This window comes from Mobula birostris, chromosome 17 (assembly GCF_030028105.1).
Source record: "Mobula birostris isolate sMobBir1 chromosome 17, sMobBir1.hap1, whole genome shotgun sequence".
NCBI classification, from domain to species: Eukaryota; Metazoa; Chordata; class Chondrichthyes; order Myliobatiformes; family Myliobatidae; genus Mobula; species Mobula birostris.
This window is the reverse complement of record NC_092386.1, coordinates 24,161,046-24,182,926: the sequence shown is the minus strand read 5'-3', so window position 1 is coordinate 24,182,926 and position 21,881 is coordinate 24,161,046. Positions and strand designations below refer to the sequence as shown.

At 43.1% G+C, this 21,881-nt stretch overlaps 1 long non-coding RNA gene across 1 annotated transcript; it reads left to right on the top strand.

Moving 5' to 3' along the window:
* The first annotated feature begins 561 nt into the window (after nucleotides 1–561).
* On the top strand, nucleotides 562–10,227 carry LOC140211558 (uncharacterized). Its single transcript, XR_011889509.1, has 3 exons — nucleotides 562–823; nucleotides 1,249–1,681; nucleotides 9,547–10,227. It is a non-coding gene; the product is annotated as an uncharacterized lncRNA (long non-coding RNA).
* Nucleotides 10,228–21,881: the final 11,654 nt, after the last annotated feature.

Here is a 21,881-nt window from a genome sequence, read left to right as displayed (position 1 = left end):
TTTATTGTCAATTCGTATCCTGCCTCAGTGTTCTTTGACCAGTCCAGTTTATTGTCAATTCGTATCCCTCGCAATATTCGTAAGAGTTGGCAAGTTCATCACAAAGCCCAAGAATTGTGTTTTGAATGACCATGGCTTACAATCAGAGTTGTTCTTTGGCTGTCAATGTTTTTGACGCAGTTGGCTAAGTTGTGCAATTTTTTTTCTGGATTGAAAAGTATAATGGTGGCAAAGTTTAAATACTTAAAAAAATGCCGTTTCACATCAAGCAGAATTTGATTATTGTTTAGTGAGAGAACCGTGAAGACTGAAAGAAATGTTTACAGGTCATCTTTCCCTTGCGAAAGGTTGTCGTGCAGTTGTAACGTTTGCAAAGTTTGCTGTCATATCTGCCAACAGTATCTTTTGTATGCATAAACAACCTAGGGGTAATTGATTACTGGTGATAAGCAGTAGCCTTTGTCTAACAAAGACTGCCAGCTCCAAGCTGCCAAGTAGTGCGGAGGGTGCGCGCGCGCTGGTGCCGGGCTCGCGCTCTGTGGCTGCGGGTGAAAGGTGAAGGGTGGCGGCGTCTCCCCGGTTACTGGAGCCGCGCTGGGGTCAAGCGGAGACATAGTGTAGGCGCAGGAGAGCAGGGACTGATAGTCCACCGCCTGGGAAAGGAACAGAGGCTCTCGAAGCATGTGAAAAGTGGGAGAAAGCGCCGGGGAGACGTTGTTCGGCCGCCGACTGAGCTTCGGGACCGTCGCGGGATGTAGGTCGCCTCGGCGTCAACACTCCCGGCTCGTGTTTGAAGCCGCCTTCCCATTGAGAGAAGTGGAAGGTGAGGTCTAGCAGAATACAAGTTGGTAGAAGCAGGCTAGAGACATTCCCTGCGGTTCACCATCTGGTGTCTTAGGGACAGCGACGGTTAATCTCCCAGAATGTAATTTACAAAAATGATCAGCGATGTTAAATAATGTGTTAACAATTGGCATTTGTCGTTGCTGTGAATTGAATTGTGCTTGTTTCTTTAGGAGCAAACATTACATTTACTCCTTTGCTATTGTGAAGAGCGGCGTCTGCGGATCGTGACTCGGTCGTAAATTTAGATCATTGAACAATTTATGTGAAATTATCTATGTTGTAAGAATCGGAAGAAGATCGTGATTTGATTTTGATCCCTGTAATATTCATGAAATCTCTGTCATACTTGCGGTGTGTGTGTGTGTGGAATTGTTTAACTGAAGGCTGCTTTTGTTCTTTCAGATCACCCATCCCATCGTTCCGCTGCCAAGAACCAGCTCGCCGAACTTACCTGTTGTCGGGCATACTTCTGTAGCGTTCATTTTAAAGGATACAACAGTTTGCATTGTATTTGTTGCGGTTTTCCATCAAGGGAGAAAAGATATCCTGCACCTGGTGTTTCATGTTACCAATTGGTACGTTTTCTCGTGTTCAGATATGAAGAAGCGGCACAGTGCAATGATATCCTCATCAATGATTTCTTAACTGCACTTTCAACTCGATGTTTTAAAATCACGGACGTTCAGTGGACTTTATATCAACTTTTATCCCCGTTTATCCTAGTTTCAATGCAGCAATGGGTTGCTTCTGCACGACACAAGAAGAATTCTATTGCGAAGTATTACTTTTGGATGAGACCAAGCTTACCCTAACCGCTCAACAACAAGGAATAAAAGTAAGTTAACCCTAATACAGTACTCAAGGCACCTGCTGATTTACTCTGATACAGTAACATTTGCAGTTGGGTTAGTTTATTCTGTTAAATTCTTTCTTAATCTGATTCTGTTTGTAACATTTATTTTCGCTTTACCGGGGTTCGGGAAAATGGCAGGGAATGGTTGACTACTTTTGTTTGTGTTGTGCTGTTCTCCTGCAGTGTGTTGAAACTCTGACTAAACACCAAGTTAAACCGGAGCCAATGAAGACAGAGTCCTACCTAGTAAGGTTAACCATTTACTGTTCACTCTTCCACATTAACATGGTATGGTGAAAACTGTTTACAAACATATACAGCGTCTGTTTCATTCTGGAGACCACTCGCTCTCTCTTCTTTTAGCGAGAGTCTCCAGCCGCCCCGAGTAGCGCGCGAGCGGGTCGCGTCAAACCGCCATCGGGCTCGAGCCCACCCCGCGTTTGAAATTGAAAACCCGGCACGCGCGCCGCCCCAACCGCCGCTTCCTTAACAGAAACCGCGTTAATATTTTTACTTCAAATACATTCTTATGGACTTACAACGTTGTTTCTATAATGATTCTTTGTGGGTAGAAACGGAGCTCTTCACGATCATGCTGCACGCATGGCACCCGCCTTCACACCTTCCCGAACCAAGACGCGGCGAAACCGGAGGTGACGTCATCACATGCCGCGATATACCATTGACAATGAATTTACCTTCGTTATACTGTAACTTAATTATCAACCTTTAAGTTTAACTAGAAAATAGTTACAAACAAATCATTTAAAGCATAGACCCAACAAAGTCAAATAAATGCCTTAAGGGCAACAGACTCCCCGCCTGACCTTTGTAAGGTCACTATAAACATGGTATAGAACTTTAGTCTCTAGATCAGTCTTCAGGTAGAAGTAGAGCGACCCCTGTAACTGGTCTCAGGTTTCCTTTTCAGGGTTCGTTTTAAAGATGTGAACCGGTTGACTGCCTGCTCTTTGTTGTTTGGCAAGCACTGGCACGGTACTCTAAATGGTACTAGGGTGACCCAGTTGTTCACTTCGTCTCTAAAGACCTTTGTGTCCATTATTTTTAAGAAGATAGCATCTTTCACCGATGGAGCAAGTTTATTATCGTGCTTAGTTTGAGCAAAGATTGACTGTCCCAGTGTCTTCTCAGTTACTTTACTAAACTCGTGCCTTTGTTGTGCTTCCTTGATATACATGAAGTTTGTGCAGGGCTGAGAAATTGAATGGTGGCCTCTCTCTAGCACGATAGTCTTGAGCATGTTAACTGTCGGTTTGTATACTTTGCCAGGGCACACCTCTCCTATCACCACCCAGCCCAGATCCAGACGTTGGGTGAAGGGGACGTTGTGTGGTCCATTGACCTGCTGCCTGACTTTGTGCACCCTAAGAACGTCTCTTCCAAGTAGCAGGAGTATTTCTGCTTCCGGATCCAGTTCTGGGATGTGCTTGGCAATGTGGTGGAGATGGGGCTGGTGTAGCACTGCGCTTGGCATCGTAATCTTGGATCAGTTATTCAAGATCTCATTGCACTCTAAGAGTGGAGGGAGACTGATGTCGACTTTGCCATCCAGTGACTCAAGCTGGCAGCCTTCTGCCTTCATGCCATATGTTTCTGCGATGCCAGAGCAAGTTCTGGGGTAGTATGGGAATGGATTACCCTGTACGCTAAACAACTCGAAGAACTCTGGTCTTGCAGTTGCTCTGGTCGTCCAGAATTACATAAGCTTTGATAGTCTTGTCTTTGGCTCCCTTAGGGTATACCCTAGCGAGGCAGATCTTTGAGCACGAACAGCTCGACTGACCTGGACTACAAACTTCTGTGCAGCTCGAGCTGACAATAGTTGTATCAAAGTGATGATCTCCCTCCCCGCCATCCTCTTGTGGGAGCGGAGGAGCCTTGGCAGTTTGCGGTGACAGGCCGGGATGCATGGCTCCATCGTGATTAGCGCTGTTACATTCCGAGCACTTTACGGGGAATGTACACTCTTTAGCGAGGTGGGAGGTAGAGGAACAGCACTTAAAACATATTCTTTTTTTCCTTTGAAGGGCCTTTCTTTCGTCAAAGGGTTTGTTTCGAAACATTCTGCATTTTTGAGGGGGTGGGGTTTGTTGTGCAATGGACAATTCTTGCTAGGGTCATCGTTGATTGCGGAGACTTCGGTTTTATGCACTGAGATGGGTTTATTGATGACAAAATTGTTCGAGATGGGTTTGACTGGGTTGGTGTGAGTTGTGGTGCTGCCTTGATTCATGAAGCTAGGGTCGTTTCGCCTCTTCACCTCCTTGCACACAAACCTACTAAAATACTCAAAGGGAGGGAATTGACCACCATTTTCTTCCTTGTACTCTGAACCAATTGACACCCATCTTTCCTGCAGCCCAAATGGAAGCTTGTCCACAATTGGTCCAACTCTGTGTGAGGTATCCAGATACGACAGGCCAGTTAAATAGCCGTCTTCTTTAGCACCTTGAATCTCCATGAATAAATCTCCGAGTTCTCGTAATTTAGTGTGGTCCTTAGGCAGACACCCTACAAAAATTGTCCAGCCATTGAAATAGCGCCCTCTCAATAATTTCAGGGGCTGCATAGCAGTCCCGAAGTCTCTCCCATGGTTTTTGTAAGGCTAGCTTGGGGTTGTTGACATACACTGAGCGTATACGTTTCACCTGTTCACTTGATTCCTTTCCCAGCCATTTAGTCATAAGGTCCAACTCTTGGGTTGCTGTGAGCTGGACTCCGCCGGTGGCACTGGTGAATGAGGAGTACCACGCACGGTATTTTTCAGGCTTATTGTCAAACTGGTACAGTCCTGAATTGACGAGGTCTTGTCACGCTAAATACTGTGCCAAGGGTTCTGCTGCAGGTGGCGTGCTAGCTGGGGGAATATGCTGGGGAACATAGGACTGAGCGTGTACGTGCATGATGTGATTTGATGTTCTGACTTCAGCCTTTGTCTCTGATTTCGCCGGATCTGGTAAGATTGTTGTCGGGCAGTATTCGTAGTCAGCCCTCTTACGCTTGAGTTTGTGGCAAGGTTTCAATTGTGAGTTGTCTTCCCCAGATGGACACGGTGCAACAAAACTTCCCTGTGATTTCACACGAGATGGGACACCAACAGGCAAGTATGGAGAGGGAGAATGAATCTGCAGGTCAATTTGAGATTGGACATATTCGCTGGTGCGTTCCAATTTGGCCCTTTCTGACGTAGATTTTCCTGCTTCGTCTAGAATGTGCATTTCTTCAATGTTTTCCAGTATTTGTGCTTCCACCGCAGCCGCATCAGCTTCTCGTTGTAGTGTCAGCACTTCTTACTCTGTATCTATCCTTGCCTTTTCCTTCTGGTCTTCCGCTTCTCTGGCAGCTTTTTCCATTTTAAGTTTTGTTTCTTGGTTAGCGTATGACACTCACACCTTGGCAGCTTCTGCTTTAGCTGTTGCGAGGGCAGCCACATTTGTCAATGTCCTACTGCTCTTGGCACTTAATGCAAGCAACTTGATGCTTGATCGCGAAGCCATCGTACCACTTGTTGAAACACCAAATGATTCTGCCTTTTCACTGTAGTGTTCTTCTGCAGTGTGTTGAAACTCTGACTAAACACCAAGTTAAACCGGAGCCAATGAAGACAGAGTCGTAGTAAGGTTAACCATTTACTGTTCACTCTTCCACATTAACATGGTATGGTGAAAACTGTTTACAAACATATACAGCGTCTGTTTCATTCTGGAGACCACTCGCGCTCTCTTAGCGAGAGTCTCCAGCCGCCCCGAGTAGCGCGCGAGCATGTCGCGTCAAACCGCCATCGGGCTCGAGCCCACCCCGCGTTTGAAATTGAAAACCCGGCACGCGCGCCGCCCCAACCGCCGCTTCCTGAACAGAATCCGCGTTAATATTTTTACTTTAAATACATTGTTATGGACTTACGGCGTTGTTTCTATAATGTTTCTTTGTGAGTGGAAACGGAGCTCTTCACGATCATTCTGCACGCATGGCACCCGCCTTCACACCTTCCCGAACCAAGACGCGGCGAAACCGGAGGTGGCGTCATCACATGCCGTGATATACCATTGACAATGAATTTACCTTCGTTATACTGTAACTTAATTATCAACCTTTAACTAGAAAATAGTTACAAACAAATCATTTAAAACGTAGACCCAACAAAGTCAAATAAATGCCTTAAGGGCAACAGACTCCCCGCCTGACCTTTGTAAGGTCACTATAAACATGGTATAGAACTTTAGTCTCTAGATCAGTCTTTAGGTAGAAGTAGAACGACCTCTGTAACTGGTCTCAGGTTTCCTTTTCAGGGTTCGTTGTAAAGATGTGAACCGGATGACTGCCTGCTCTTTGCTGTTTGGTAAGCACTGGCATGGTACTCTGAATGGTAGTGAGGCGACCCAGTTGTTTGCTTCATCTCTAAAAACCATTGTGTCCATTATTTTTGAGAAGATGGCATCTTCCACCGATGGAGCAAGTTTATTATCGTGCTTAGTTTGAGCGAAGATTGACTGTTCCAGTGTCTTCTCAGTTACTTTACTATGCTCGTGCCTTTGTTGTGCCTCCTTGATACACGTAACACTTCTGCAGGGCTGAGAAATTGAACGGCGGCCACTCTCTAGCACGTTAGTCTTGAGCGTGTTAACTGTTGGTTTGTGTATGTTGCCAGGGCACACCTCTCCTATCACCACCCAGCCCTGATCCAGACGTTGGGCGAAGGGGGCGTTGTGTGGTCCATTGACCTGCTGCCTGACTTTGTGCACCCTAAGAAAGTCTCTTCCGAGTAGCAGGAGTATTTCTGCTTCTGGACCCAGTTCTGGGATGTGTGTGGAGATGGGGCTGGTGTAGCACTGCGCTTGGTGTCGTAATCTCAGATCGGTTATTCAAGATCTCATTGCACTCAAAGAGTGGAGGGAGACTGATGTCGACTTCGCCATCCAGCGACTCGAGCTGGAAGCCTTCTGCCTTCCTGCCATAGGTTTCTGCGATCCCAGAGCAAGTTCTGAGGTAGTATGGAATGGATTACCCTTTACGCTGAACAACTCGAATTCTGATCTCACTAGTGAGCGGTTGCTCTGGTCGTCCAGAATTACATAGGCTTTGATGGCCTTGTCTTTGGCTCTCTTAGAGTATACCTTAGTGAGGCAGATCTTTGAGCATGAATGGCTCGACTGACCTGGACTACAAACTTCTGTGCAACTCGAGATGACAATAGTATTAGAGTGATGATCTCCCTCCCGCCATCCTCTTGTGGGAGCGGAGGAGCCTTGGCAGTTTGCTGTGACGGGCCAGGATGCACGGCTCCATCGTGATTAGTGCTGTTACATTCCGAGCACTTCATGGGGAACGTACACTCTTTAGCGAGGTGGCGAGGTGGGAGGTAGAGGAACAGCACTTAAAACATATTCTTTTTTCCTTTGAAGGGCCTTTCTTTTGTCAAAGGGTTTTTTTCGAAACATTCTGCAGTTTTTGAGGGGGTGGGGTTTGTTGTGCAATGGACAATTCTTGCTAGGGTCATCATTGATTGTGGAGACTTCGATTTTATGCACTGAGATGGGTTTATTGATGACAAAATTGTTCGAGATGGGTTTGACTGGGTTGATGTGAGTTGTGGTGCTGCCTTGATTCATGAAGCTGGGATCGTTTCGCCTCTTCACCTCCTTGCACACAAACCTACTAAAATACTCAAGGGGAGGGAATCGGCCACCATTCTCTTCCTTGTACTCTGAACCAATTGACACCCATCTTTCTTGCAGCCCAAATGGAAGCTTGTCTACAATTGGTCCAACTCTGTGTGAGGTATCCAGATATGACAGGCCAGTTAAATAGCCGACTTCTTTAGCACCTTGAATCTCCATGAGTAAGTCTCTGAGTTCTTGTAATTTAGTGTGGTCCTTGGCTGACACCCTACGAAAATTGCCCAGCCATTGAAATAGCGCCTTCTCGATAATTTCAGGGGCTGCATAGCAGTCCGGAAGTCTCTCCCCTGCTTCTTGTAAGGCTAGATTGGGGTTGTTGACGTACACTGACAGGTGAAGTGTCTGAGTCGGCTGGGGTGATATACTGCGTCCGGACAACACTTCACCTGTGAGTCGGCTGGGGTGATATACTGCGTCCGGTGCTCCCAATGTGGCCTTTTATATATTGGCGAGACCTGACGCAGACTGGGAGACTGCTTTGCTGAACATCTACGCTCTGTCCGCCAGAGAAAGCAGGATCTCCCAGTGGCCACACATTTTAATTCCACATCCCATTCCCATTCTGATATGTCTATCCACGGCCTCCCCTACTGTAAAGATGAAGCCACACTCAGGTTGGAGGAACAACACCTTATATTCCATCTGGGTAGCCTCCAACCTGATGGCATGAACATCGACTTCTCTAACTTCCGCTAATGCCTCACCTCCCCCTCGTACCCCATCTGTTACTTATTTTTATACACACATTCTTTCTCTCACTCTCCTTTTTCTCCCTCTGTCCCTCTGACTATACCCCTTGCCCATTCTCTGTGTTCCCTCCCCCCCACCTCCTTGTCTTTCTTCCCGGACCTCCTGTCCCATGATCCTCTCGTATCCCTTTTGCCTATCACCTGTCCAGCTCTTGGCTCCATCCCTCCCCCTCCTGTCTTCTCCTATCATTTTGGATCTCCCCCTCCCCCTCCAACTTTCAAATCCCTTACTCACTCTTCCTTCAGTTAGTCCTGACAAAGGGTCTCGGCCTGAAACGTCGACTGCACCTCTTCCTACAGATGCTGCTTGGCCTGCTGCGTTCACCAGCAACTTTTATGTGTGTTGCTTGAAATTCCAGCACCTGCAGAATTCCTGTTGTTATCTACCTTTCAATGTTGTTGCCTCTCACCAAGCAGCATCCACAAAAACAAATTCTAGAATTGTAAAGCATAATTATTTTTTAACTATTACTTTTATTATATCAAGCTACTGACTAAAACTTTGCACCAGTATGACTTTATTTCATACATTTTGCACTGCTCTACTGACTTCCTTCAGGTTCCTCAGTTTTTTTTCATAACCTTTAATCTTTGCTTAATAACTAATATATATCAGTGTTAAAATGTTTATTCATTTCAGTAAGGTTTAGTGAATTTAAGAATTTTAAATTACATTTCCATTTCATAGTAATATCACAACAATGCAGGAAATACTGGTATAAAAACAGAACATACTGGAAGCATTCCATAAGTAAAGCAGCATGTACAGAAAGAGAAACATAAAGAGACTGAGTTTCTTCCACCTGAAACATTTAACTTTGATGTTCTTTCCACAAAGTTATGAATGGTTTTCCCCACAGAGTAGATAAAGAAATGAGATGATCACAGACTAGAAAATTAAGGTTACAAGGAAGACAAACAAGATGTTATCTATAAAAGAAAATGAGTTGCTATAATCAAAAAATAATCTGTCTCAGCAGCATGTGAAAAAAATTCGTAGTAACTTACAATTGGATATATCCTACAAGAACTGTGAAACCTGAAAAAGGAACCACTTGATAATTCTTTCAACGTGGTAAAATAGACGTTGTTTCCTTATTTAATGTACAATTCCATGAATTGAAAATTCAGGTAACATAGGTGGGAATTCCATTCCTCAATAACTGATGGATTAGGAGCAGGTGAAATTCTGGAACTTTTGGAGGGAATTCACAATCTAGCCAGAATTCAAAGTTTACCAGAGCATTTTTTGGTGGCCTGTGAACAGCCAAAATGCTTACATTGAGATACTATTACAGGTGTCCCTTGCTTTTCGAACATTCGCTTTACGAAACCTCACTGTTACGAAAGACATACATTAGTACCTGTTTTCACTAACAGAAAGTGTTTTCACTTTTAGGAAAAAAGGCAGCGTGCGCCCCTAGCAGCCAAGCTCCTCCCCCGGAACTGCATTCTAGCCGGCATTGCTTAAACACGTGCCTGTGAGCATCTGTGCTTTATGTCGATTTATTTTGAGCATCTGTTAGCAAGATGAGTTCTAAGGCAGCGGAAAAACCTAAAAGAGCTCATGAGGATGTTACACTTAGCATAAAACTAGACATAATTAAGCGTTTTGATCGTGGTGAACGAAGTGAGGACAAAGTGAGTTTGGCTTGTGGAAGTTGAGGAAGATGATGTTGAAGAGGTTTTGGCATTCCATGACCAAGAACTGATAGATGAAGAGCTGATGCAGTTGGAAGAGGAAAGGATAACAATCGAAACCGAATGTAGTAGCGAGCGGACCAAAAGTGAAGTCGTCCAGAAACCGAACGTGAAGGAACTGCGTGAGATGATAGAAAAATGCACGAGGCTAGCAGTCAAGCATACTGTCGTTTTTCAAGCCTTCCAATCAGCCACAGCAGACGTCAAACCTCGACCTTCGACATCGAGGCAGGCAGACATAGAAGAAAGTGACCTGCCTGCTCTCATGGAAACAGACGACGATAAGATGACACCCCAGTGTCCCACCACCCCAACCCTCAGGCCGCGGACTGATACATTGCCACGGAGAATGCAGCGGTAGCGGGGACGCATCCAGCACATCTTTAAGAAAAAAGCCAAAATAACCAAGCTTATTAATTGGGTGCCGCCCACCATGTAAATGTCGGCCCAGATCAGAGGCGATTGATCTGGGCCGACACTTACGTGCCAGGCGGCACCTAATTAATTAACTTGTTTATTTCGGCTTTTTTCTTAAAGATGTGCTGGGTGCGTTCCAACCACCGCTGGACCGCTGCATTCTTCACGGATTGGTATCGGTCGGCGACCTGGAGGGTGGGGACCAGTGCACCACCCCAACCTCCGACGACTCAGCCTAACACACCATCATCAGTGTGCTCGGCGCTGTCTTCCTAATTCCGGTAAGTGATACTACACTGTACACACATTATTTCTACTTTATATAGGCTGTGTATTTTTATGTGTTATTTGGTATGATTTGGCAGCTTCATAGCTTAAAGGTTACTGGAGAGAGTGTTTCTGCTGAGAGCGCTTCCGCGAGCTTTTCGCTACCGAGAACTGTGTGGCAATGATTGTAGAAAAGTATTTTTACTTTATATAGGCTGTGTATTTATCATATCAGTCCTGCTTTTACTATATGTTACTGTTATTTTAGGTTTTATGAGTTGTTTGGTATGATTTGGTAGGTTATTTTTTCGGTCTGCGAACGCTCACAAATTTTTCCCATATAAACAAATGGTAATTGCTTCTTCACTTTATGACATTCCGGCTTACAAACCATTTCATAGGAACGATCTACCTTCGGATGGTGGGGAAAACCTGTAGTTTAAAAAATTTCTGAACATACATACCCCAGGCACTTCACATTTGTGTTATAGGGGTTGATTCTCTGGATATACATATCCCCCAATTATTGATTGATGGAGCAAACATGCTTACAGTCATATTTTGATGTGTTAGGTTACAGATAACAGTGAGGAAGCTTTCTTGATCTCAGTCACAGTTCTGCAAAATATTTTATCTGAGGATTCCTGATGCTTGGTTTGATATGTAGGCCAATTAACATTACCCTGTTTTCTTAATTTGGCCAATACATATGAGGATGTCTCGAGGTCATGTCAGTTTACCAATTATTTCTCTTAAGCAATCTTCAGCTGTGAGCTAATAGCCAGCTGTCTTCAAATGGTGGTGCCTTGCCATGTAACTGTGTTCTTAATTTCAAAACCGATTACTGATTGTAGTTTATCTTTGAAATAGTTCACAAAGAATTGTTCTCATTTGTATTAATGGCTGCTATATCCTAATGTTTATTCTTTGATTGTGACTGCATTGCACAAACATAGCTCAGTGTGTCTGTGGATGTGAACTTTCTTCAGGAAATTTATAGCAGCAGGTTGTGTAAAAAGGGGCTGGAAGATCATCAGGGACTCCAGCCATCCCAACCACAAACTGTTTCAGCTGCTACCATCTGCCAAATAGTACCGCAGCGTTAAGGTCAGGACCAACAGGCTCTGGGACAGCTTCTTTCACCAGCCTGTCAGATTTATCGATAGACATTAATCTGATTGCATATCTGACTGTACATTGATCTGATTATGTATCTGACTGTACTTATATACAAAACAATGTGTACAATCCTGGCGTTTGTGCAATATCCTCCCATATTTTCCCCTCTTTATTGCTTGTACACTGACGGATTCACAACATAAAGATTTTTACTCCCTTGGATGTATAAAATAAAATACAAATGCATCAGGAATTCCTAGATTATATATAGTTGATTCTTTAGGAAGAAGAACTTGAACTACTTTGATTAGCTTTATTATAGGAAAAATAAACTAAGTTTGCATTATGGATAGTTCAGTAATAGTTTGCTGTACAAAGTGAGAAATGTGGTTTGTGAAATCAAAATTATTTTGATTAAAAAGCTTTAATAAATTAAAATGGAAGAATTTCAATTAGTTTGGATTCAGAACAGCTAAATCAAAGCACAACAGCATGCCAAGGAAGTCACAAAAAGCAGACACTCATTTTGATTTGACATTTATTAATGGCCCAGCTAATGCTAGAAAAACAAAAGCGCAGTTGCCATAGAATGTTCTCACTCAGCAATATCTGAAAACCCGAAATACCCTGTTAGACAGATGTTACTCCAAAACACCAAACTTGATGGAATGAAACAATAAAACAAATGGCTTTTAATATTGTCAGACAAAAATCTGGTGCAGGACAAATGGAATATTACAGGGAAAGGAAATATTTGAGAGATGACTGAGATCTGTAAAAGAGATGAAACATGTAAATATGCATTATTTTAACGGCATGAGTCAAGGGGACATTGGTACAATATGAATGTAAGACCACAGGGAAAAAATGCAGGAACGTATAATTGAAGTGGAAAAAAAAAGCTAGAATCCCTGAAGAAATAAGATCTCCCTAAGTGGATGAATTAAGTTCATGTGAACGTCGAGCCTGAACCATAAATACAGGTTGAGTACCCCTTATCCAAAATTCCAAAACCTGATAACCTATGAAGTCTGAAACTTTTTTGAGTGTTGACATGATTTCACAAATGGAAAATTCCACAAGGTGCTGGGAAGGCTCCCAGGCGATGCACAGGTCGCTGCGCACCACAGACAGTGCTGAGAAGTGACTTCACATATCTGTGAACAGAAGTTAATGAAAAATAAAAAAAAACTCTGCATAAAGTGAAAAACGAAGATATTTGTGTATTCAAAGAGTGGATTCGTCAGCGTCATGCCGATCATGAAACAAGCAAAGATCTATCACGATGAGTTGAAATTGAAGGAAATTGTGAATATTCATCAGGCTGGTTGCAGAAATTTAAGAAAAGGCACAACATAACATTTTTTTTGTTTAAAGATTTGTGGTGATAAAGCATCTGATCATGAAGCAGCCAAGAAATTTCATGATCCTCCCCCTTCTCCAGCTCTGTATCCCTTTTGCCAATCAACTTTCCAGCTGTTGGCTTCTTCCCTCCCCCCCCCCCATCTTCTCCTATTATTTCAGATCTCCCCCTCCCCCTCCCACTTTCATATCTCTTCTTTCAGTTAGTCCTGCCGAAGGGTCTTGGCCCGAAACGTCGACTGTACTTCTTCCTATAGATGCTGCCTGGCCTGCTGCGTTCCACCAGCATTTTGTGTGTGTTGCGAGAAATTCATTGAGTTTGCCAAGATGATAGCTGATGAAAATCTAACATGCTGAATGACTGCATCAGTACATGTGTGTGATGAGCAAGTGCAAGACAAAAACTGCTTACTGGTAGCACATAAATTCAGAGTCAGAATTGATGGCGATCCCAAGCAATCTCATTATATATTCCAAAATCCGAAACACTTCCATCCCAAATCATTTTGGATCAGGGGTACTTGATCTTCCTTTATGAGCACAGTTACATAGCAGATTATCAGGAATGTTTCAACAGTCCATCACAGGCAAAGCCTTTCCCATCATCATCAAAGATTCCTATCACCCAGGCCATGCCCTCTTCTCTTTGCTACCATCGAGCAGGCAGTACAGAACTTTGGGTATCAGACGACCAGGTTTAGAAGTTATTACCCTACAAGTGTCAGGCTCCTGAACTGCCATGGATACTTCTTTATTCATCACTACTCTAAACTGATTCTGTGACCTACAGACTCACTTTCACCGACTCTCTGCAATTCATGTTTTGAGTATCATTTTTTATTTGCACAGTTTGTCTTTTGTACATTGGATGTTTTATCTGTCTTTTCTCTGTTTATGTATAATTTTTTGTAAAATTCTATTGTATTTGTTTTCTGTAAATGCCTGCAATAAAATGTATCTCAAGATAATCTATGGTAACATGTTTGTACTTGTTAACAAGTTGGAAATCTTTTAATTTTCAGGTCAAATCTTAAATATTGTCAAGTGCTATTAAAGAAAAACAAAGGTGTAAAACAATTTATGTTTAAATTTTATGGGGTGAAAATCTGATGAGCTGATTCAATTAAAAATGTTAGCGCAAAATTGATGCTGCGATGCAACCCTAATCCCTATGCTGAATTGTAGGAATAAGATCATTTGCAAGTTTGATCTGCAAAGTGCATGTTTGTGAGATTGCAGGAAAGAATGAGCGAAATGTAAGTTTAAGTTTCAGCTTCTCGATGAGCTGTTGGAACACATCCTTTTATTTTTGTAAGGTATTAGGGCACAAGAGTCTTGTGCTGATTCTCTTTATCAAAATTTTGGTTTTACTAACCTCATTTTGAATAGCTTGTCTTTTTTAGGAGGTGGTGTGCCCCAATATAAGTAGGGGAAATAAAATATTTTAATGCAATTAGCTTTAGGGACTCCTAAGCATGGTAGTGTGTTTCTTTCTACCCCCCCTCCCCCCACATTCCTAACTGTACTTTCTGTTCATAAGCATTAGTCTTTAAGTTAATAAATAAGTTATTGTTAAATAGCTGTAACCACAGAGTCAGCAGTTGTGTTTCCTTGTCCCTTTACCCTTCCTCCTTTCAAATGAAAACAATTGAATGCTGAAAGTTACTAATTAGATTCACAGGATTTAAAGATTATAGTTTTCTACAGTTGGTATTTGAAATAACCCTAAGTCTTGGATCGTGAACTATTTGTTTTTTCTTTGTACTGACCTTGGGATTTGAGAATGTGCAGAATAAACACTGATCCCTCCCCCCAGCTCCGCACAACATAGCTGGGTAAGCATACTTCGCATGCCTTCGCTGACACCGTGTTAATAGTTTACTATGATGAGGTATCTTTTCAAAAATGGAACTTAATTTTCTTTAGATTTCACCATGGATTTTATCATAATTTTTTCTCCCAACTGGATGAGGCGATATGAAATCTAAGTTCACTATTGGTGTGCTACTGCATTTTTTAAATAACGTTTCCTTTTATTAAAATTTAATGTACTGCCTTTAGTTCTGCTTATAAAAAGCAAATGACAGGTAGAGGTACTGTTTGGTGTTCAGCTGGGACTTTACTCGCTTTAGCGCTGAACTGGCTCCGTGGCTGTGAACTCACTTCTGGGGACTCCATGGTTCATATACTGTGTATTATTTATTTACTTATTTATTGCTTGCATGATTCATTCCTTTTTTTTGCACATGGGATGTTTGACAGTCTTTGCTGTGTAGGTTTTTTTTAGTGGATTCTGTTGTGTTTCTTTGTGGCTGCCTGTAAGGAGATGAATCTCAAGATTGTATATGGTATATGGTATTGGTAATAAATGTACTTCGAGCTTTGTCTTCAACATAAGCTGTTTTGTTCCATCAACAGCAGTGTGTCAAGTCATACAACCTAGTGCAGACAATTCTTTAACCATTCAGTAATCCTCATGTATGCTCTGTTGCTTCCCATCAAAAAGTGAAAAAGCTATACAAGTTAACAACTTCAAGAATATCAGTTACGTATGTAACTGTGTATTTAATATTTCAGTAATATTCTAAATGTATTCAAGCAACACACACAAAATGATGGAGGAACTCAGCAGGCCATCTATGGAAAAACAGTACAGTTGATATTTCAGGCCGAGACCCTTCGGCAGGTGCATTTTTCCATTGATGCTGCCTGGTCTGCTGAGTTCCTCCAGCATTTTGTGTGTGTCCTTATTGATAGTTGTCACAAATTGGGAGGTTATGAGATGCCCTCATATCTCAGTATCATATAATGCAAAACTTGTTTTACCTGCTGCCCTGAAGATGCACCCCAACTTCCCCCTGTGCATCAATGCTCCTAAAAGCTCCTGCCATTCACCGTACATTTCATTCCTGTATTCGATCTATTGAAGTTGAACATCTCATGCTTCTTTAGAGTAAACTCCATCTGCTATTTCAAAGTTCAAAGTAAATTTATTATCAAAGTACATGTACTGTATGTCACCATATACAACCCTGAGATTCATTTTCCTGTAGGCATTCACAGTAAATACAAAGAAATACAATCGATGAAAAACTACACACAATTAAAGACGGACAAACAACCATTGTACAAATGACAATAAATTGTGCAAGTACAAAAAGAAAAAGGAAGTAATAATTATTGAGAATTAGTTGCAGAGTCCTTGAAAGTGATTGTGGAATCAGTTCAGTGTTGGCGTGAGTGAAGTAGTCCATGATGGTTCAGGAGCCTGATGATTGAGGGGTAATAACTGTTCCTGAACCTGCTGTTGTGGGACCTATGTGTCCTGGTCCACCTTCTTGTGTCTGGTATTCTTATCCTTTACCTTACACCTAAGTTCTCTCATTATAGATTCTTTTGCTTCAGGAAAAATATTCTCACTATCTACATTGCATAGATTAGGCATGTCCTCCCCCAGCTTACTCCATTCCAACAAATGCAATCCTAGTTTCTCCAGTATCTATGATAGCAGAATCATTCCATGCTAAGCATTCTCTCCAGTGTAAATATATTTTTCCGATAGTGTGGCAACCATACCTACACACAGTATCCGGCTATGTCCTAATTAATATTTCATATATCTGTATTGTAATCTCCCTGCTCCTTTATTCTATTTCCAGCTCATAAAAGCATACTATATATCCATTATGCCTTAGTTTGACCATTTTATTCATCACTGCTGCTGCCTTCAGGGAACACTGGTTAGGTACAACTCATCAGTCATCTGCTGAGATTCTTCTATTCTTAGTGTATACTCTGGCCTTATTTGTCCTCTCAGAATGCATCTTTCAGCATTAAATTCCTCCTGGTATTTTTCTGCACATTTTACCAACTGATCATTATTGTTCTGTGGTCAAAGACTACCCTCCTCACAGTCAACAATGCTATCAGTTATCATATCATCTTATCCCTGTTGTTAACGTATGTTACAAAAGATCCACCTCCATTCCCATTTGTCCCAGGCTTCTAATTGGAGAGGCAACCCTCAACCATTGTTTTAATGCGTCCTCTCACCAAACCAAATAGAATTCAATTATGCAACTTACCCAGCATCCCATAGGATCTCAGCTTCTGGATAGAACGAGATAGCACAATGCAGACCCTTTGGCCATGAAAACCTACTCCAAGCTCTGTCTAACCCTTCCCTCTCAAATAGCCTTCTATTTTTCTGTCATCCATGTGCCTATTTAAGAATGTCTTAAATGTCCCTCATGTAATCTGCCTCAACAACAACCCTTGGCAACATGTTCCACGCATCTACTACTGTGTTTTTAAAAAAAACCTCTGACATTTCTCCCCTTTCCCCCACTACACTTTCCTCCCAACACCCTAAAGTCTTGATACTTGTATTAGCCATTTCCACCTTGGGGGAAAAAGTCTCTGGCTGTCCTATCTATGTGTAGGGTTCACAGTAATATTAGATGGACTGTTAACTGTTAATTGCCTATTACAAAATGGCTTCTCTGTAGTGTTAAAATAAAATGGTTTCTTGTACTGTTAACTACTGAGTAAGGAGTTCTCTGTGGCAGCATGAGTTACTGGGCATGCTGGGAGTTGAGAAATCGAAGACCACACCCTGTCATCTGCAGGGTGATCCCCTGCCAGAGAGGTTTAATTGGACATTGCTAGACATGCTCGGGACTCTAGAGATCAACAAAAAGACCAGATGGAGCCAACATATTGGGCATCTGCTTCACTGTTACAACTGTACATGCAATGAAGCTATTGGGTATTCGCCCTATTATCTGATGTTTGGGTGCCGGTCGTGCATGCAGCCTGGTACAGCCGTTCCGATCTATCCTTTTACTTTCTTCTTCTTACTTTTTAAATTACGTTATTTTTTGTATTTTTTTCTCACAGTAACACGTCGAAGCTGCACCCTCTCTAATATGCTGGTAGAGAGAGTTTTATTTGGGTTTTCTTTAGCGCTGGAAATGGTTACGTCCCGACACGCGGGACAGAAGCAAGGTCGCATTGTGTATTCCACGGACCAGCAAATTCCGGTTGGCTTAGCGAACAGAGCGGCGGACACCCCTGCTGAAATCCGGAGGAAAACACACAGAGGATGCAGAGGGGTATCACAAAGCCGAGGAAGGAGGACCGGGTCGAGACAACAGAGACTTTTGGAGAAGAGGAGTTCAGTGGGTAATACCGTTCCGCCTGACCGGAAGTGCACTGAGTGCGGTAAGCGGCGTGAAGGAGTGGGGTGCTTACTGATCTGGCTAACAACGGATGGTGCAATCCGGGGTATATTACGATCGAAGAAAGTGTTTGCAGACTGGATATTGAACTTTTTACTGTTGGACTTCGGCCACATTCCACCGTGATACAACACTTGGCGGCACGGGAGGTCGTTCCTGCCTGTGGCCATCGAACATGCAGCTCCTCCCGTGGAGGGTCAGACACCCTGAGCCAATAGACTGGTCCTGGACTTATTTTCCATCTGGCATAGTTTTGCATTTTGTTGTTTGATTGTTGGGGTTTTTTGTATTGCTATATTTACGCTCTATTCTCGGTTGGTGCAGCTGTAACGAAACCAAATTTCCTTCAGGATTAATAAAGTATATCTATCTATCTATCTATCTATCTATGAGGTGAGGTTGCCCATTGACCTCTGTTTCGGAACTGATGCGGGTGGCGTACAGCCGAAGCCTTATCTGAAGTATGTGTCTGATATGAGGAGAGAGCTGAAAAGGGCTTATGAATTGGCTGGGGTGGCGGTGGCCGCCAAGCAGAATCGGGGAAATAAGAGGAGGTATGACCAGAAAGTAAAGTTCTCCCAACTCCTGCCAGGAGACTGAGCCCTCATAAGGAATTTGGGTTCACCTGGAAAACACAAGTTGGATGATCGCTGGGCAGCCACACCCTATGTGGTGGAGAGTCAGATGCCAAACCTACCGGTTTTCCGGGTACGGCCCGAGGATGGAAAGGGGCCTGTCAAGATTCTCCATCGGAATCACCTGTTGCCCCTGGGGCAAGATGTACAGGTACAGCGGGAGCCTGACGAAGCGGCTGCACCCAGCACCAGGACTCTGTGTCCCCGCAGGGTGGAGGATGTGCCTACCCTGGGAGAGACGGGCCTGGGCCCAGCCCCTGTGAAGGATATGGACTCGGAGGATGATGACTGGAATGGTCAGTACCTTCTGCCGTTCGCTGATGCTCCCGTCATGGAGGAAGAGACTCCTGACCTTTCCCCCACTGGGTTAGATGGGGTAAGAGGGGCTAGTGAGGGGCAGTCCATGGTACCGCAGGGCACTGAAGGAGAGGATGTAGGGCCTGAACCAGAGATAGAGGGTTCCGAGGTTCAGAGGGGCTTGGGTGACCGCTCAGGGGAGGGTTCGCTTCGTAGCTTCAAAGGGTCCCCTGTAGTGTCTGAGGCGGAAGAGTTAGAAGGTGGGGTACGTAGGTCTCAGAAGTCGGAACCCTCCGGAGAGGTTGGCCTATGTAGAACCTGGGGAACAGGGTGTGATCTCTATTGTTTTTGGGAGACAAGTCACTGCTTTCTGCACGTGGATTGGGCTGTGTGTTCTGCAGAAAGGGATGGCAAATTATTTGAGCGTCACGAGGGCATGACTTAATTCGGTGGGGGAGAGTGTAGAGTTCTCAGTAATATTAGATGGACTGTTACCTGTTAATTGCCTATTACAAAATGGCTTCTCTGAAGTGTTAAAATAAAATGGTTTTTCGTACTGTTAACTTCTGAGTAAGGAGTTCTCTGTGGCAGCATGTTTGGTTTATACTGAGTGATAATGGAAATTGTATTCGTTTGCTAGCCAATGGAAGTCATGTTATGCTATCTTGTACGTGTGTGCTGAGCTGAGGATCGCAGACTTTTTGGGAGGAGAACCTAAGAGGAAGGACGTGCTGGACGCGCTCTGGTTGACCGCCGTGGTTGGTCCCAAGCGGCGAGTCAAGGGGGTCAGAGTGGATCGCATGGTGGAAAGAGGACCCCGTTAATTGAGCTCCAATGGTTATGCACAAAGTGGTTGAACTCTGATAAGTTTGGTGCCTTTTACTTTCCCTTTTATATTGTATCCATTAATTACGTAGTTCCAATAAGATTTATAAAGTGTAATCTGTAAATCGTACGTTGTGTGCTGTCTGATATTTGATGTGTGAGTTTGTACCAGGTGGCATTACACAGCAACTACGCAAACGTGGGACACGTTTTGGCAGGCAGACGGGGTTTCCCCTAGGTAAACACGAGCCGATAGCCTTGAGCATTACATATGCCTTTCATCACCATGTACAACTTTATGAAGTCACCTCTCATCCTCCTTTCCAAAGATAGAAGGCTTACTTTGCTCAATCTATTCCCAGAGGACATACTTTCTAATCCAGGCATCATCCTGGTAAATTCAACCTATCTAAAGCTTCTACATACCTTCCTATAATGAGGCTACTAGAATTGAACACAGCTCTCTAATTGTGATCTAACGAGAGTTTAATGGAGCTGAAACATTACCTTGTGACCCTTAAACTCAATACCCTGATTAATGAAGACAAACATGCCATACACCTCCTTAACCACCCTATCAACATGCTCGAACTTTGAGGAATCTGTGGGTGTGAACCCCAAGATCCTTTGTTCATCCACAATGGGAAGAATCCTGAGTCTCCCATGTGGAACCTCTCAAAAGTCTTTTTGAAGTCCATGTGGACTATCTCAACTCACAACCATCATCCTCATACTTAGTTAATCCGAGAAGATTTCCGTCAAATTAATAAGACAAGATCTCTCCTTGCCAAAGCTATGATGACTATCCTTCATGAATCGATATCTAACCGTGCAGAATAATTCTGCCCTTCAGAATTTTTTTCCAGTTGTTTTCCAGTCATTAATTTAGACTCCTAGCCTGCAATTATGTTTCCCCAGTTTAGGGATTGCCATATTATGTACAGCCTGTACATAGAAATAACTATTTGGGAGACCAGCAGCATGGATTTACTGACAGCTGTGGGGCTGTAGAAATCTTTTGCCAGGTGAGAACTTGGTTCAAACAGTATCAGAGCTTGCCATGGACCTACAATGGGCTATCTCTGCTTCTTCAAGTCATCTGGGAGAAGATTTGAAAATTTTTCGAAGTCCAGCATTTGATTTCCTTGCCTCCAGTTAGTACTTCTTTTTACAAAAGCAAGCACAGAGATAAAGCTGACAATAAAAATCCTTTGTTGTGAATTATCTGCTCTCAGCTAACACCAATAGCGTAGAGACCAAAATATCAAAAGTAATTTAACATAGTACACAGAGCTCTTTAAGGTACACTGATTAATATATATCACACTTATTTGTCTTGCCATTTGTGATTTAGGTGAAGAACATTCTATATTGTATGTTACTTTAGATCTTTATTACTAAAATTCTTACAGGGAATAAAGTACCCATCAACACCCTCAGCTTTTCTGCTAACTCCTGGTGGAAGCTCAGCTTTATTTTCTTAATTATATTGAGTTAACCAAGTGCAGTCAGCAATTAAGGGCAGTGGGTGGAGAAGTGGTTGAAGGTGGGAGTGATGACACAAAGATCAATGATGTTTGGAGGCTGGAGCCTCAATTTCAGTTGAGAACACACAGGCTTTGATATTACACAGAACATCAGTGAAAAATGTTCTGTGGTTCAGACTTGCACATCAAACATCCCATTCCCATTCTGATATGTCTATCCACGGCCTCCTCTACTGTAAAGATGACGCCACACTCAGGTTGGAGGAACAACACCTTATATTCCGTCTGGGTAGCCTCCAACCTGATGGCATGAACATTGACTTCTCTAACTTCCGCTGCATGCCTATTGCAAAATACTTTTCAGTATTAGATGCAAATCAAGGT